Source organism: Cololabis saira, chromosome 23 (genome assembly GCF_033807715.1).
Source record: "Cololabis saira isolate AMF1-May2022 chromosome 23, fColSai1.1, whole genome shotgun sequence".
In the NCBI taxonomy this organism is placed as follows: domain Eukaryota; kingdom Metazoa; phylum Chordata; class Actinopteri; order Beloniformes; family Belonidae; genus Cololabis; species Cololabis saira.
In genome coordinates this window covers 25,018,899-25,032,739 of record NC_084609.1, presented here as the reverse complement: position 1 = coordinate 25,032,739, position 13,841 = coordinate 25,018,899, and the positions used below count along the sequence as shown (strand labels likewise).

General features: G+C 47.2%; 1 protein-coding gene across 16 annotated transcripts in view; it reads left to right on the top strand.

Moving 5' to 3' along the window:
- Positions 1-13,841, top strand: part of sox5 (SRY-box transcription factor 5) — a 240,364-nt gene that overhangs the window by 181,011 nt on the left and 45,512 nt on the right. The gene's annotated exons all lie outside the window — the stretch shown is intronic.

Sequence of the window (13,841 nt, the reverse complement as noted above, 5' to 3'; positions counted from 1 at the left end):
TCTGGAGGAATGACGACTGCGAGCCAGCCAAGAACGATCTTTAATTAAGTAGAAATACCAGGAGTTGCTTCGCGAGTAGGTGGTTGTCAGATTTTGGAATGACTTTTCGTTCTGACGAGCTGTAAAAAGGTATCGCTCTTTCTGATGTCTCCTTTAAACTTTAGATAACTGCCGGAGTCGCTTGAAGTTATTTACAAGTTGTGCGGACATAAACGTTATGTATGTAAACTGTTTTTACGTAAGTAATCAATGGAATCCATTGATACTTTATGACTCTGCTCACCCCAAACAATGCTACTACTATTCCACCTGCGGTGTATTTATGAATTATTTCTTGCACATGTATGTAAATTATTAGCAAGTCACCTGGCCTCAACATATAAAACTTCCTGCTACCTCCAGATAAACGACCGATTGTGATGCTCACGTGAACGTACAGTAATATACCTGTATGTGGTAGCCGAATCAGAAAAGGGGGAGATCAAACGGAAACTGCATAATAAATACAAGTTTTTTATCAGTTTTGTTCTCATCAGCTTTGTTTCATCCGCTAATATAAATCCATAATTGTATTTGTTAGTGGTTTGTAATGTTGCCATTCCTCTCCGTCACTCTTTTACAAGGTGTTCCTGCATTCTGGATACAAATCAATGAAACATTTCCATTGATTTGTTTTTTGTTTTTTTTGTAACATTCTTCCTGCACGTCTTAAAGTTTGCGACGGCATACCTGCCATTTTTGCCTTTTTCATTCACCGCTCGTCCTCGACTGCGATCCTCTTCCTCCTCGGCCACGCCTTTGCGATGCGTGCAGGGTGTTGGTCCAATACTCAAATGTGGTCTTGAAGGCAACACGCTAAAAACGGATGAATGTACTTATTTGGATTAATGCTGCCTTTGCCAGAAGTTTAAATAACCATCGTCAGAGACCCTGATTCAGCCTTGTGATTCCCCTGACCAATCTGACTCCTGGATGCCTCCGAGCCCAGAGATGTCAACATGGCCTCGGACAGTTAACATTAGACTTTTTTTTCTTGCACAGTCAAATTTTAAATGTTATTGGGGAAAGTAACTCTTTATTTTAGTGCTCAGTAAAAGGTTTAGTAAAGTATAAAATGACCATGTGGTCGTGTCATCTGTCTATCAGTGATGGTTCTTGGTGGAGTGCTTTATTTAAGCCTTTCTTTAGATTCGATGTAACTAAAATCTACTATAAACCTTACTAGTTTTTGCTTTCCTTTGCAATTCTTTTTTTTTAATGTTTACTGTAAATACTTTAAATTCTGTGTTTCCACCTTAAATTCCACATATTGCTGGTCATCACATGTGAAGGACCCCACGCCCCAGAGTTCCATGTATAATCCACGCAGGCTTGTGTACAAAGTAGCACAATCTGCTTAGAGCAGTTTTGCTACTCAGCGCTAACACATGTGAGAGCATCAGAGCTGCACATGTCAGCAGGGTCCGGTGCCGGATTTAAGGCCTGACATGGATGTAAAAGGGGCTTTACGGGCCTGACTGGAGGCGTGGGATTGGTGAGCATCTCTGCAAAGCTGCTCTTAAATTGTCTGAGCGCATGGGGGACGAAAACCTGTTTGAAATAAGCAAAGAGTCAAAACTACGCTGAAAGCTCGCTGCGCAGGAGCAACAAGTCACTCGGTGTCTCTGCGCGTCGGGGAAGACTTCTAACGAGGAGGCCCGTCCCGTTATCAAGTATCTGGCAGGGCGGCGCTGATTGAAGGGATGTCTGCTGGTGAGACATTGTTTGAGCCGGCCAGGGAGCTGGTCGCTCAGCTGGTCACTCATCGGCCGGCCTGTTTGTCAGCCTTTGAAGCGGCGGGGCCTTTGTTGATTAACCCCTGGCTGCCTGGTCAGAGGGCGGGACCCCTAGATGAAGTGGCGGTGTCTATATTGTCCGCCTCAGGGGTCGCGACCAGAGCCCACTGGCTGACCCGGCCTTATTTGAGCCAGATGTTGGGAGACAACCATCTCCTTAGCCCCCCCCCCCGGACCAGTCCCCCCCTCCCTGCATTCTCCTGCTCCACAGCTGCCGGGCCAGCAGCGCTGCCACCACCCATGCCCCTCTGGATGGATTTCTGTTTCATTTTTCCATCTCCCCAAATCCAGTCATCCTTTTTTTTTTTCTCTCCTCCCTCCATTCATCCCTCCACCTCTCTCCTTCCCGTTGCAGTTTCACCCCCACCCTCTTCCTCGGTTGGCCCGCTGCCCCTTTCCGCTCCGCTCAAGGGAGAGAGCGCAGAGCGTGTGTTGCCTGGCAGCGTGCCCGCTCTTGTCGTCTTTTCCTCTCCATTCCCTTATTTCTCCACCCCATCGTCTCTCATCCTTTCCTCTTCTTTAATTTTTCATCCTTTCATCCCCCTGTTTTCTACCTCAGCCCTATCTTTATCCATATTTCTCCTCTCTGCCACCTTCTTCCCCTCTCCTTTTGTTTCCCCCGCTCTCTCCACCTGCTCCTAATCGCTCCCCTTCCATCTCTCTCTCTCTCTCCCTGCCACCCTTTCATACCTCACGGCCGACCCCCGCCTCCATCTCCATCCTCTCCTCTCCTCTCCTCCTCTCCTCCTCCTCGGCTGGGCTCAGGAGCGGTGAACAGGTGTTGTCTCCTTTTGATTTGGGTGCTTTCGGATTAATGCTGTCAGCTCAGCTGTTGAAACAACTGCCACCGCCAGATGCCAGTCAGTTCGGGGCTGGAGTTGTCACCTACACACAACCTCTCTCACACACACACACACACACACACACTCCTACTCCAGCATCCAGACATACTCATATGGAAGTAACGCGCACGCGTCCGCTAGCACATGGCCTCGGGGGTTCATAATAGCACCGACAAAGCAAATCAGCTGTTGTTTGTCAGGGCTTGTCAATAACCCAGGTGCGTGTCTCTGCAGCCTCTTCAGCGACACAACCCTCGCACCGTGGAAGTGTAGGAGCTCGTCTCGAGTCGCCAAAGACTCGCGTACACAGCCAGATTCTGCTGTTTAAAGAGGGGCTTCTCCGTTCTTTCCATTTAACATCTCATTATGGCGACGACGCTCAGTAAAACAGTTTCACGATGTCCTCCGTGGGCTTTTACGAGCTTAAAGTTACATAAAATAACTGTGATGATGTGAACCAGCTCTGAGACCGACGACATGTTTGCCAGAAGAGCTGCAATAAAAGCCAGAAGCACAGAGTCTGAAGGATGAGGGCATTTGTCAGAGAGGAAATAAGACTCTTAAGAATCCCCCAGAACTTCATGGGACTGATCTCGACTGATGAAAATGAATTCTTCCAGTAGTTCGGTTTATAACAGCCGGGGTCAGCGAAAGGGCGGGAAGACAGTTTTATCTTCTCAAATTAGACAGTTTTGTCTGTCATCTGGGGCTTAGCGAGAGAATTATGACATATTCTTGTTTTTAATGAGTTGTAAAAACATGTTGGAAACTTGTGTTTGCAGACTCCAACAGATTTGGGAAGACACAGACTTTTGGCTGATTTGTGTTTTTTCTCGAGTTTGCAAAACAGAGCTGAACTGAACTGAAGTGGAAAAATGGAGTTTGAGACGTTTTCACTCGAGCTGGACTTATTTCTTGTTTTGTTTTATTTTTAGAGCAATATTTTGGAAATACCAGGCTATCGAGTTCATCAGGATTTGCTGACCTTTGCTTGGATCCAGTTTTATATTTGTGTCTGGATGGTAGCGTTTGTTTCTAACGTTCGTGTCCTGTTTAACTCTAGAAGAACAAACTTAAGGGCTTGGGGGGAAGCGTCGCTGGCTGAAACAGCTACAACTGTTACAAAAACACTTATAATTGGACTTATTCTATCATATTTTCCTCTTTTTTAAGCGCTCTCCTCGTCTCTCAGGTCTGCCTTCCTCCCTGTTTCTCTGTTTCTCGTCGGTTGTTGAGACCTGGTGTGGATTTTTGCTGTTGAATCACGTTCCGAGCAAAATCTTGATTATCTATAAATACCGGTGATTGGCCGTGTGTCAGCGGTGCGGTGGAGTTTGCAGGCGTCCTTGTCTGCATGTGTCAGATGGCGGTAGTACACGTTCGGAGTGGTCATGCTGGTGTCTCAACCACATCGACGCGCACACATTCACAAAGTATCGGGGAGCCTTCCACCGGCCGTCTTGTCATTTTGGCAGATTTGATCCTGTGTATTTTTATCTCCCTCCTTCTCGCTGTCTGTCACTCCTTTTCTCTCTGTGTAAGACACTTGTTTCTCTGCCTCCCTCTAAAGAGCGGAGCTCATGTACTCACGTTTGTTTTCAAACCTCGCTCTCCGCTCAGGAAGTGGTCCGTTCTGAGACACTGGACTCTTGTTTATTAGGGCGTGCTGGTCCTCACACCCAAATGAATACACACACACACACACACACACACACACACACACACACACATCAGGCACACTTTCTGACACTGGACCTACTGTCTGCCACCCCCACCTCCCAGGCCCACCTCCGTATCGGTTCACTGCATCAAAACACAGACAAACGCAGGACTCTTAGCTGCTTTTTAACCCACCTACTGGATGATATTCCCCCAGTTCACCGCAGATCACGCCCTCCTCGTCCACTTTGTTGGATTTGTTGAATTACGCTAACTAGATTAGTCCCAAGGTTATCATACCCCACTGTCGGCTCCAGTCTCCGCTGAGCCAAATATTGTTAAGACAATTAGCCCACTCAAAGAGTCATGTGTGCTTTCTGGAGAGAAGATGGGATGAGGAATGAGGGGAGGCAGTCCAGTGCAGGAATGTATAGGACAAAAATAAAAACCGCCAGAGGGGATTTGTAGAGGCAAACGGGATGTAGCAATAAAACTAATCGACACAAGTAGATGATAAAGACAGATATATAAAGAATCTCTTAATTTTGTCCTTATTGAAAATTATGGAAAAATGGTTAAAAAAAAAAAGAAATCATCCTACTTCAAGATTTTGCTTTTTTTGTGTCTGAATATTTAGTAGATTTAGCTTCATAATTTTCTTTAGGCTAATGTTTGCAAGTTGCATGTATCAACTTTATTGTGCTCCTCCTGTGTTTTCGTTGAGGTTTAGCATTGAATGGGGAGCAAGTTGAGTTGCAAACCGGAAAATTCAGGGAAAAGAGGAAGAAAAAGAAGCAACAAAGGTTCTGAAGCTGAAGTATTAATAATTAATGCTGAAATATTACACCTGAAGAGAATTCTGTTGATTGCAATCTGCAGCTTGGCCACTAGATGCCGCTGAACCCTTCACACTGACGTGTTAAAAGCTGTGAGCTTTCAGAGCGTGACAGGCATACCCAAGTGAAATTGGTAAAGCTAATCAAATGTCCCAAGCGTATTTATCTGGTCCTTCATAGCTGTTTTTCTTGTTGTGTCTGCCATTCTCCCATTTGCTGTATTAAAAAACTATGACGACGACTTTTTATCAGACAGATAAAATGCAGCAAATACTTTGACCAAGTCTGAAATTGTCATTTAATTTGTCTGAGTTTTATTCCTCCAATTTGTAAGCCACAGATGGCTAAGTGATCTAAATTTGACCCAACCAGCAGCATCGCCCGCTATCGACAAGGCAGATCTCATCAACCAATCAAACTTTTTTTTCTTTTTTTTTTTCCTCCTTCGCCTAAAAGTGGTGAGTTCTTGCCAGGAAAACTTGGGAGTAGGGAAAGATTTACAAGAAGAGACACTGACGTGAGTGAATAATTGGAGCACAGTGACTCGTAAGGCTCCAACAGGCCCGGCGCACAAACACACATACAAACACAAACAGACATGTTAGTCAGCAGAGCATTCCTGCGCTGTTTGGACTGCTGTTGCCATTGGTCTAATGGCTCTCACATGTCTGGCCTCCTGTCTTTGAGCGGGACACGGGACAATGTGGGCTATTCTTAAAGCTCGGCAGCGCGGTCTGTCTCGAGCTAATCGACGCACAGATGGAACAAACGAAGAAGAAAAAAAAGAAACAGAGATTCAAATGACACATAAACAGAGGGAGAAGTGTGTGTGTGTGTGTGTGTGCGCGCGCGTCTGTTTGTGCTTGTCAACAGCGTTTGCGTTAACTGGAATAGGCGGGTCCCGCCTCCGCCGTCCGGCAAAGCAGAGCCACTCTACAGCCAAGCCAACTGTCAATCAAACAGCCAAGACGGGGCCAAAACTATGATAGCATCAGAAATAACAGTCTTCAGCCATCAGTCTCTCCCTCTCTCACACACACACACACACACACGTGAACGCCCATGCACTCCTATGAACACACAAGCACGGAGGAGGTTAAAGTCACGGCTCAGCACAGTTTGAATTGACTTCCAACATGCAAAACAGCATTAGTGTGTCAGGAGCGTCTTGCTGTTCTGTCTGTCTCTCTGTCATTGCTTTGACAGGCAGACGAAAAATGTCATGACTCGCAAGAGAAATGCTGCTCGGCCTGCTCGTGTGTGTGTGTGTGCGTGTGCGTGCGTGTGTGTCTGTCTGCAGCGTAGTTAATGCGTGGGTCCATTCCCCGTCTCCGCACAACAGGCCCAATACACAATGTCTTCTTTTGTTGTCACATTAAAGTGATGCAATAAAGCCGTGCAGTGACAAGGACGGCCCGGGGGCTGCTGCAGTGACAGAACCGCCCTCGCGCACGCGCCAGCGAGCGTGCACGAGAAGACAAGAGCGCCGGAGAGGGGTTATTGCCACGAGACAGATTGCAAGTGTCGTTTTCCATTACAGCAGCCTGAGCCCACTGTGCACAACCCGCGCACGGACGTGCACTGACTAACCGGCGTGCACGCCTCGGCCCACTTCACCGGGATGCTCTTGACGGGGAGGGATGTCCGCGCGCTTAAATATAAAAAAGAAAAGAAAAGATAATGGGTTGGCTCTTAACTCGATGAAGGAGACTTTTTCTTTTTTATTTATTTATTTATTCTGTTTATCTGTTTGGCTTCTCCACAGGTTGTTGATATAAATCAGATTTTTCCATAAAGTTTACGAAATTTCAAGTCTGCAAATTGCATTTGGATTTGCAAATAAGTAAATTGTTGCCGAAAACTTAATTTCAGTGATTCTTCATGGTTTGGTAGAAAGATTAGCCGATGAGTCCTCCGTGACCTCTCGGGCATGTGAGCCGGCCTCAGATTCCTGGTGGGAGCAAAAACAAAACAAACAAACAAACAAAAAAAAGAGTCTGAGAAGTGTTTAAGAAAGAGATCGAGGATCGTCACCTGACGACGGTAACGCAGCGGCTTCAAACGGGTCCCGTCGCTGCATGCTGGGCCCCTGCTATCTATTCAAAAGTCTCTGGTGAGGCTCCGTTTGTTACTCGGGCAATTATCCCGTCGTATTCAGGAGTTATCGGTGCCGCAGCGGACACTTCAGATCTGTTTTGGCTCCCGTAGTTCGTCCCTTATAAGGTGCGGTGGCAGCGGCCGTCGAGGGCTGAGCAGAATTAGCACCACAGCAGATTCAAATGTCCAGATGCTATCAAACACCATATAATGATAATGGAGGTCACAAAGGCAATTGGGAAAATGGTGCATTTGTGTGCGTCTGTGTTGTGTGAAAGGAACATTTCTCCGAGTCCTGCAAAGGAAGGGAAAAAAAAAACAACATTAAGATAGCATCGCTAATTTCTGCAGCCCGGCACAAAAAAAAGAAAAACATGCAGAGGAGGGGAGGAGGGGGGGGCGTAGAGGGAGCTCAACAACAAACGAAAAACAACAAGGAAACTTTTTCCCGGCGACTTTCTCGAACGGCGCTCCAGATTTTGCCCTTCATCGTTCTTTCGCAAGGTCGCGCCCTCTCCGCTGCTATTTCTGACTGCCAGTGCGCGGATCTGGCTCGCCGAGATTTCATGCCAGTGTAAAAATTGGCTGAGGGTTTGGTTCAAATCAAATTGGACATAAGCACCCACAACACCATCTGTTAGGGAAAGGCAGCGGAGTGAAGGGCAGAACTCTGTATTCAGATAAATGGATTTTCAATTTATGAAATTGTTGACTGACACCCTTGTAAATGTTCATGTGCTGCCGCCTATTATTGGAGCATCACACTTCAGGGAAGCATGTTGCTATATACGCTCACAGTCCCTCATATCAGAATTAAAAGAATTATATATATAAATATCCTTCTACATCTGTTGTTTAGTGATAATTGAATCTCTTTTTTTTTTAGCACAGTTGCTCCTTTTCACCGTTTTTACCCCCCCAGATACACGTCAGGGTTGGTGCAGTCATTGTTTTTTGCAGTTTCCCTTTAACGAGTGTAACGACTCAAAAAGTGTGTTAAGACACTGTGAACTTCCCCGCCCCCCATCGCTCCACAAGGTGAACAACAGCTTCGTAACTCTCGGGGGTCGATGCTGCTCGGTGTGTGAGCGCGGGCCAACTTCTTTTATTTCATTTCCTGTCGCCGCGCGAGTGTGTGTGCGTGCTGATCACCCCCCCACCCGAACCTCACCCCCACAGTCTGCCGAGTGGTCTGGGTGTTTATTAATAACTAAAATTGGAGCAGCTTCTGAATGAAAAGTCACAGTGGACGCTGAGATCGACTAGAGACCGACACACACACACACATACACACACACACGTCTCTTCCTGTCCCTTCCTAGCTGCAAGCTGGTGCTTCGGTGGGAGACGGGGAGCACCACGAGGGGCGGAGGGGGGGTAGAAAGTAAGGATATGGAGGAGAAGGATGATGGGGAGTGAGATTTTAATGTTTACACAGAGGCTCAGCCACCGCGGCAACTGTTGCCAAGCGCCATTCTCCCCGACAACAAGCCAGTAATTGGTACTTTTAGCAAGTAACCTTGCGGAGGTGGTGGTGCGAGGTGGACAAAAAGCTTTTTGATACGTCTCCCTCTTCCCAGCTCTTCCTCTTCCCTCAAGCTGCCGTATAGCGCCCTTGTTCTCTTATTTATTTATTTCATTTATTCATGTATTTATTTATTTTTTAAACAAAATACTGTCCAAAATCTTGGCACGGCCCCCGCGTTTTGCTTTGGAGCAATTTGGACCGTCTTTAGAAGGATTCGGTGAAAATGTGTGCAGACACATGGCCCAGCTCAACCAGACATGAATTGATCATCAAAATATCAACATCATCATTTCATAATGGCGTATGTTGGCGCCGTCGCCGTGAGGGGGGGGGTGGCCAGACTGAAAAGCGAAAGCTGCAACATCAAGCGGGCGTAAATAAGAGAGGAGTGTATTTCACATTTTTCTGAAGTTTCTTTGAACATGTCCACGTTATGAAAGATGCAGTCTGTCGAAGCTGAATTATTTTACTGCCGTCAGGCTGAAGTTACCTCGTTTTATTGGAATTGTAGCAACAGTCAACTTTTTTATTTATTATAACTCTTAACACTTAATCTTTCTGTTCAGGGTGAAATATTGAGAGTAAAACCCGTCGGCTTCTTTTCTTCTTTTAAGGTGCTTCCTCGCACATCTCCATCCTCGCACGGGCTCCGACTAAAAAGGCAAAAGTTTGACTAAAGCTTTCATGGGATTCTGAACGAGCCAAATTAACATTATTATTATCCGTCTTGTATTTGAGCTGATGTCAGGAAACATTAAGTGAATTTGTCTGCTGTTTTGTCAGAAACGGTTCAGACTGGGGCTTTAAATCAAGATGATGAGTAATTTAGATCTGTTCTGCCGCTCTGATTTCCAGCGTAATTCAGTTAAGATAACCTTGTTTACGTGCTTATATGACTGTTGCCGGGATTTACCTTAATCTGGTTATGGCGTAATAATTTTGGCCACAAGTAAACGTATTTTTTTTTTTTTTGTTTGCTTTTTTCTGTTTGTCGTTGCCGCGAGCTTCTTTTTCTTTCTTCGTCTTTTTTTTTTTCTCTCTCCCTCTCTGAAACCACAGATGTCGCCCTCGGTTTCAGCCCCTCGCTGTGTTCCTGCCGCTCCGTCCTGCCGACTCAATACTTCAGTGTTCAGGGTGGCGGTCTTAGACAAACTCCACCAGTGCTCGTATAATTGCTTATTCAACGCTGACCCCTGCTCGGTTCGGGGGGGGAGAAGGAAGGTGGACGGAGGAGGAGTGGGGGGGGTAGCTGGAGCCTCCCCCATTGCTGCCCGAGCCTAAGTCAATGTGGTGCCTGTGTTTTTTTTTTTTGTTTTTTTTTTTTCTTTTTGAAGGGGGGGCGGTGGAAGCAGCAGCTACAGGTCCCAAGCCAGGGCTCTTTTCCTGTGCGCCTTCCTCCTCCTCCTCCTCCTCCTCCTCCTTGTCTTGGTTCTCCTCCTTCATCCTCCACCCTCCTCCGAGCTCGGCTGGGCCTGGCGCTGGCACAGAGGTCTCTTTGTTGTACACCCGAGGGCCCGGGCTCTCTGTCTCTCTCACTTTCTTTCCTCCCCACCGTCTTTCCACACACCCCCTTTCCTTCCCTCTTCCTCTAAAGGTCTCCAGTCTTCACAAATATGAGATAATAGGAAAAATATAGCTGTCTGCTTCGCGGTGACTCAGGGCAAAACGTCTGAGTGAAAAATAGAAAGTGAGTGAGAGAAGGGAAAGGGATGGTATTGTTTGTGGGGCCGTTTGGAGCGAGCTGGACCGGGGCTCAGTCCCCTCCCCTCGCTCCTTCCCTCTCCAGCAGCTTCTGAACCCAAAACTCGCCGCGGATCCAAAAGCTGGATGGGAGCTCGCCGTATCACACACACACACACACAGACATGCACGCACAGCGCCTCTCTCCCTCGCTCGGCAGGTGGACGGGGTTGTTTTGGCTCGGCTGCAGGGCAGCAGCTTGACTCCGTTTGAGCCAATGAGCCAAAATAATAGCCAGCGATTCCAGAGTTATTGTCAGAGTTTTCCCCCTCCTGCTTTTCCCAGAATCCTCCTCAGCCATGTGGGATCCGAATCAGGACGTCACCCTCGGATGACTTCGTGCGCTTACACACGAAAATACAAAACGCAGCAGGATTAACAGTCTGATTTACAATACAGTCAAAACAAGGGAAGGAGGTTTTCAGAACGCTTAATCCGCCTCGATCAGTCGGAGGGCCGAGCGATGCCAAGCGGGAATATAAAGAAATGTGGAGTAATAATGATGCACCAGAGACCTAGACATCCGGGGTCGGGGTGTTTTATGTAAGGACTCTCCAACAAGTGGATGCTGCAGTGTTTTGTTTGATTTTTAAAGTCTTATACATTTTTCCTCAGCTTAGTTTGGTGTTTTATTTTGGTGGGTGGGTGGATGGATGGATGGATGGATGGATGGATGGATGGATGGATGGATGGATGGATGGATGGATGCAGTACAATGCAACATATTACACACTTGTAGTTGTACCCCATAACTGGAAGTGGGTCATGTGACTGGCTGTAATGGCCCATTGCATTATGGGATGAAGTATGTGAGATAATAGATTTATTTACATAATCTAGATTATGTTGGTTTGAATACTGCGTACCACATTCGATAAAACCCAAACGTACACGTGCAAAGTGTGCAGTTTTGAAATCAGCCTTTTGTGGTTCCCTCCTTTTATCCTCCTTGTATCCTCCTCGGGTTTTTTGACTCTTTAACACTTCACTATCACCATCCCGTTGCATCTTTTGATATAAAGCAGACTCCAACCGTCAATCTTGGCTCTTCTTCTGGTCCGTGTGGGTCGTCCATCTTCACCAACCTTGACAGCTAAACTCCTTTATCCGTGTTTGCAACTATTTTTGAGGGAAAGAAAAGCTTCAAACTGTTTCTTATTAGGTTAACATGAACAAAGAAACATTTGCACAATGATTTCCTCACCCTTCGATTTGGTCAGGAGGTGGGCGGAGGGCCTTGCTTCGCACCCCACCCTGCACATATGTGGCTCACGCCCCTGCGTGGGCACCGCTCGCTTACCTCACCCGCTGCAGACCTATACCCATACCGTCACACACAATCAACGACGTCAGGGGGAGAGGGAGTCGCGCCCGTGTTTTTCATGGAAACTGTTGTCCTGTCCTCCTTTTATTATGTGATTTTTGGCCATAATTGGCGACTTTAGCGGCTCGCCTGGTTCCCCCGACCCGACTGCCGGAGCTGAAATGTGAATCAGGTGCTTTTCCATCTGCCGAGATGAAGTAATAAATCCTTGGATGTGAGAGAGGTGAAAGGAGGCTTTCAAGCAGTGATTTGTGCATGACAGGTTGTTATTGTTGTATCGGAGTGTCAGGAGCGTTTTCGGGCCGCGAGCAGAGGCGAAAACACGGGCGCTGGAGTGACATTTGTTGAGAGGTGACAGTTCCAGGGGATAACCTTTTTACAGATTCACAAGTTTGTGTCAACATCACGGCAAAAGATACAGGACGCCAGCCTCGCACATCTCCGCTCTCCCTTTCTCTTCTCCTCCTTTCTCCCTCCTGCCCATTTCCTCCCCACTTCGCCGTCCGCCACACAATGAAAGAGCCTCTTGGCTTTTATTAATAGTTAAAGTGGCCCTGGCCCTGTCACCAGGGACAATGGCTCAGCCCTGTTAATAAATAAAAATAATAACTAGGAGATGGAGACGGGGAGAGAGTGCAATGGAAAGGGAGCGGGCCACACTGCCATTTGTTGTTCCCTCTCACTTGTCAGGCCTCTTTGGCTTAAAAGCCTCTGTCATTGTTGGGTGGGGGGGAGGGGGGGGGGGGCGGAGGGGTAGGAGGGGGGATGAGAGTGAGAGACAGAGAGAGAGAGAGGGAGAAAGAGAGAGGGAGCGAGAAGGAGTGCCAGGGGCTAATAGCACCTGTTGGGGTGATGGTGAGACAGCTGTCACAGACAGGGGGGGGGGGGGCACTCTCTCTTTTTTTCCACTCTTTCTACTCGTCTATTCTTTCACTCGTCCCTGTTCTTGCTAAAGATTCTCCGTACATCCACGCTCGCGCTCCGGCTTTTTCCCGCCGTCGTCGCTCCGCCGCCCGATGCCCCAGCCGATCCCCCCCCGGAGGCGGAGGCGGCTTCTCGTGACCGGAGAGCGGCGGGACGCATCAGGGACTCAGTCTGCCGCACCGCTGACAACGTGAGGACAGGACAGGCCAAGGACAACGTGTGTTGGGGGGGGGGGGGTCCTGGCTTCAACCTCAGTATTGATCTTTAGCCTTGTGTGTGTCTGAGTGTGTGTGAGTGTGTGTGTCCATCATGATCAGTCGGGCGCGAATGCTCTTGTGCTCTTGTCCTGATGCCAGACGAAAGGACCTGATTCAGGCCTCGGGGGAGGCTGGAGGCGCATGCACACACACACACTCTCACACACACACACACACACGCATGCATGCAAAGGAGCATGAAATTTACAGTAAATCTCCATAAACTTCCCACGAGTAGCTAAGCTGGGGAACTTTGTAAAAACTGCACTTTGGACTCAGATGTTGCAGCTCTGCAAAATAAATAAGATAAAAGATATGAATGTTGTTCCAAACACAGATATAGACGGCCGTTACCTAAACTACTGGAACGTTCTGGCTTTGTTAAAATAGTTTACAATAGTTAATGATGGACGAATGGATAGAAATAGATAAATAGATGCCCACCTGTCAATCAAACTACAATCTCTACCTATAGTTAGCTACTATTTATACACAGTTTGTCATTTTTATTTTTACAGACTAACCCACAAGTTTACTCACATTAATGACCAGACTGCCATTAATTACCATTTTGCAAACGTACACTCTCAAACACGCTTTATTGCTGCAGGGGGTTTGTGAGACATGTCTTTCTTCTTCTCCTCCTGCTCATTTCTCCACGTTTACACTGCTCAAATGGAGAAGGGAAACAGAGGGATGAACAGGAAAGAAAGATGTTTTCCCATGTGAATCCTCGGTAGAGGTGTTTAGGTGGGGTTAATCCGACTCTATGAAGATGTAAAACCTATTCCCTCTCACT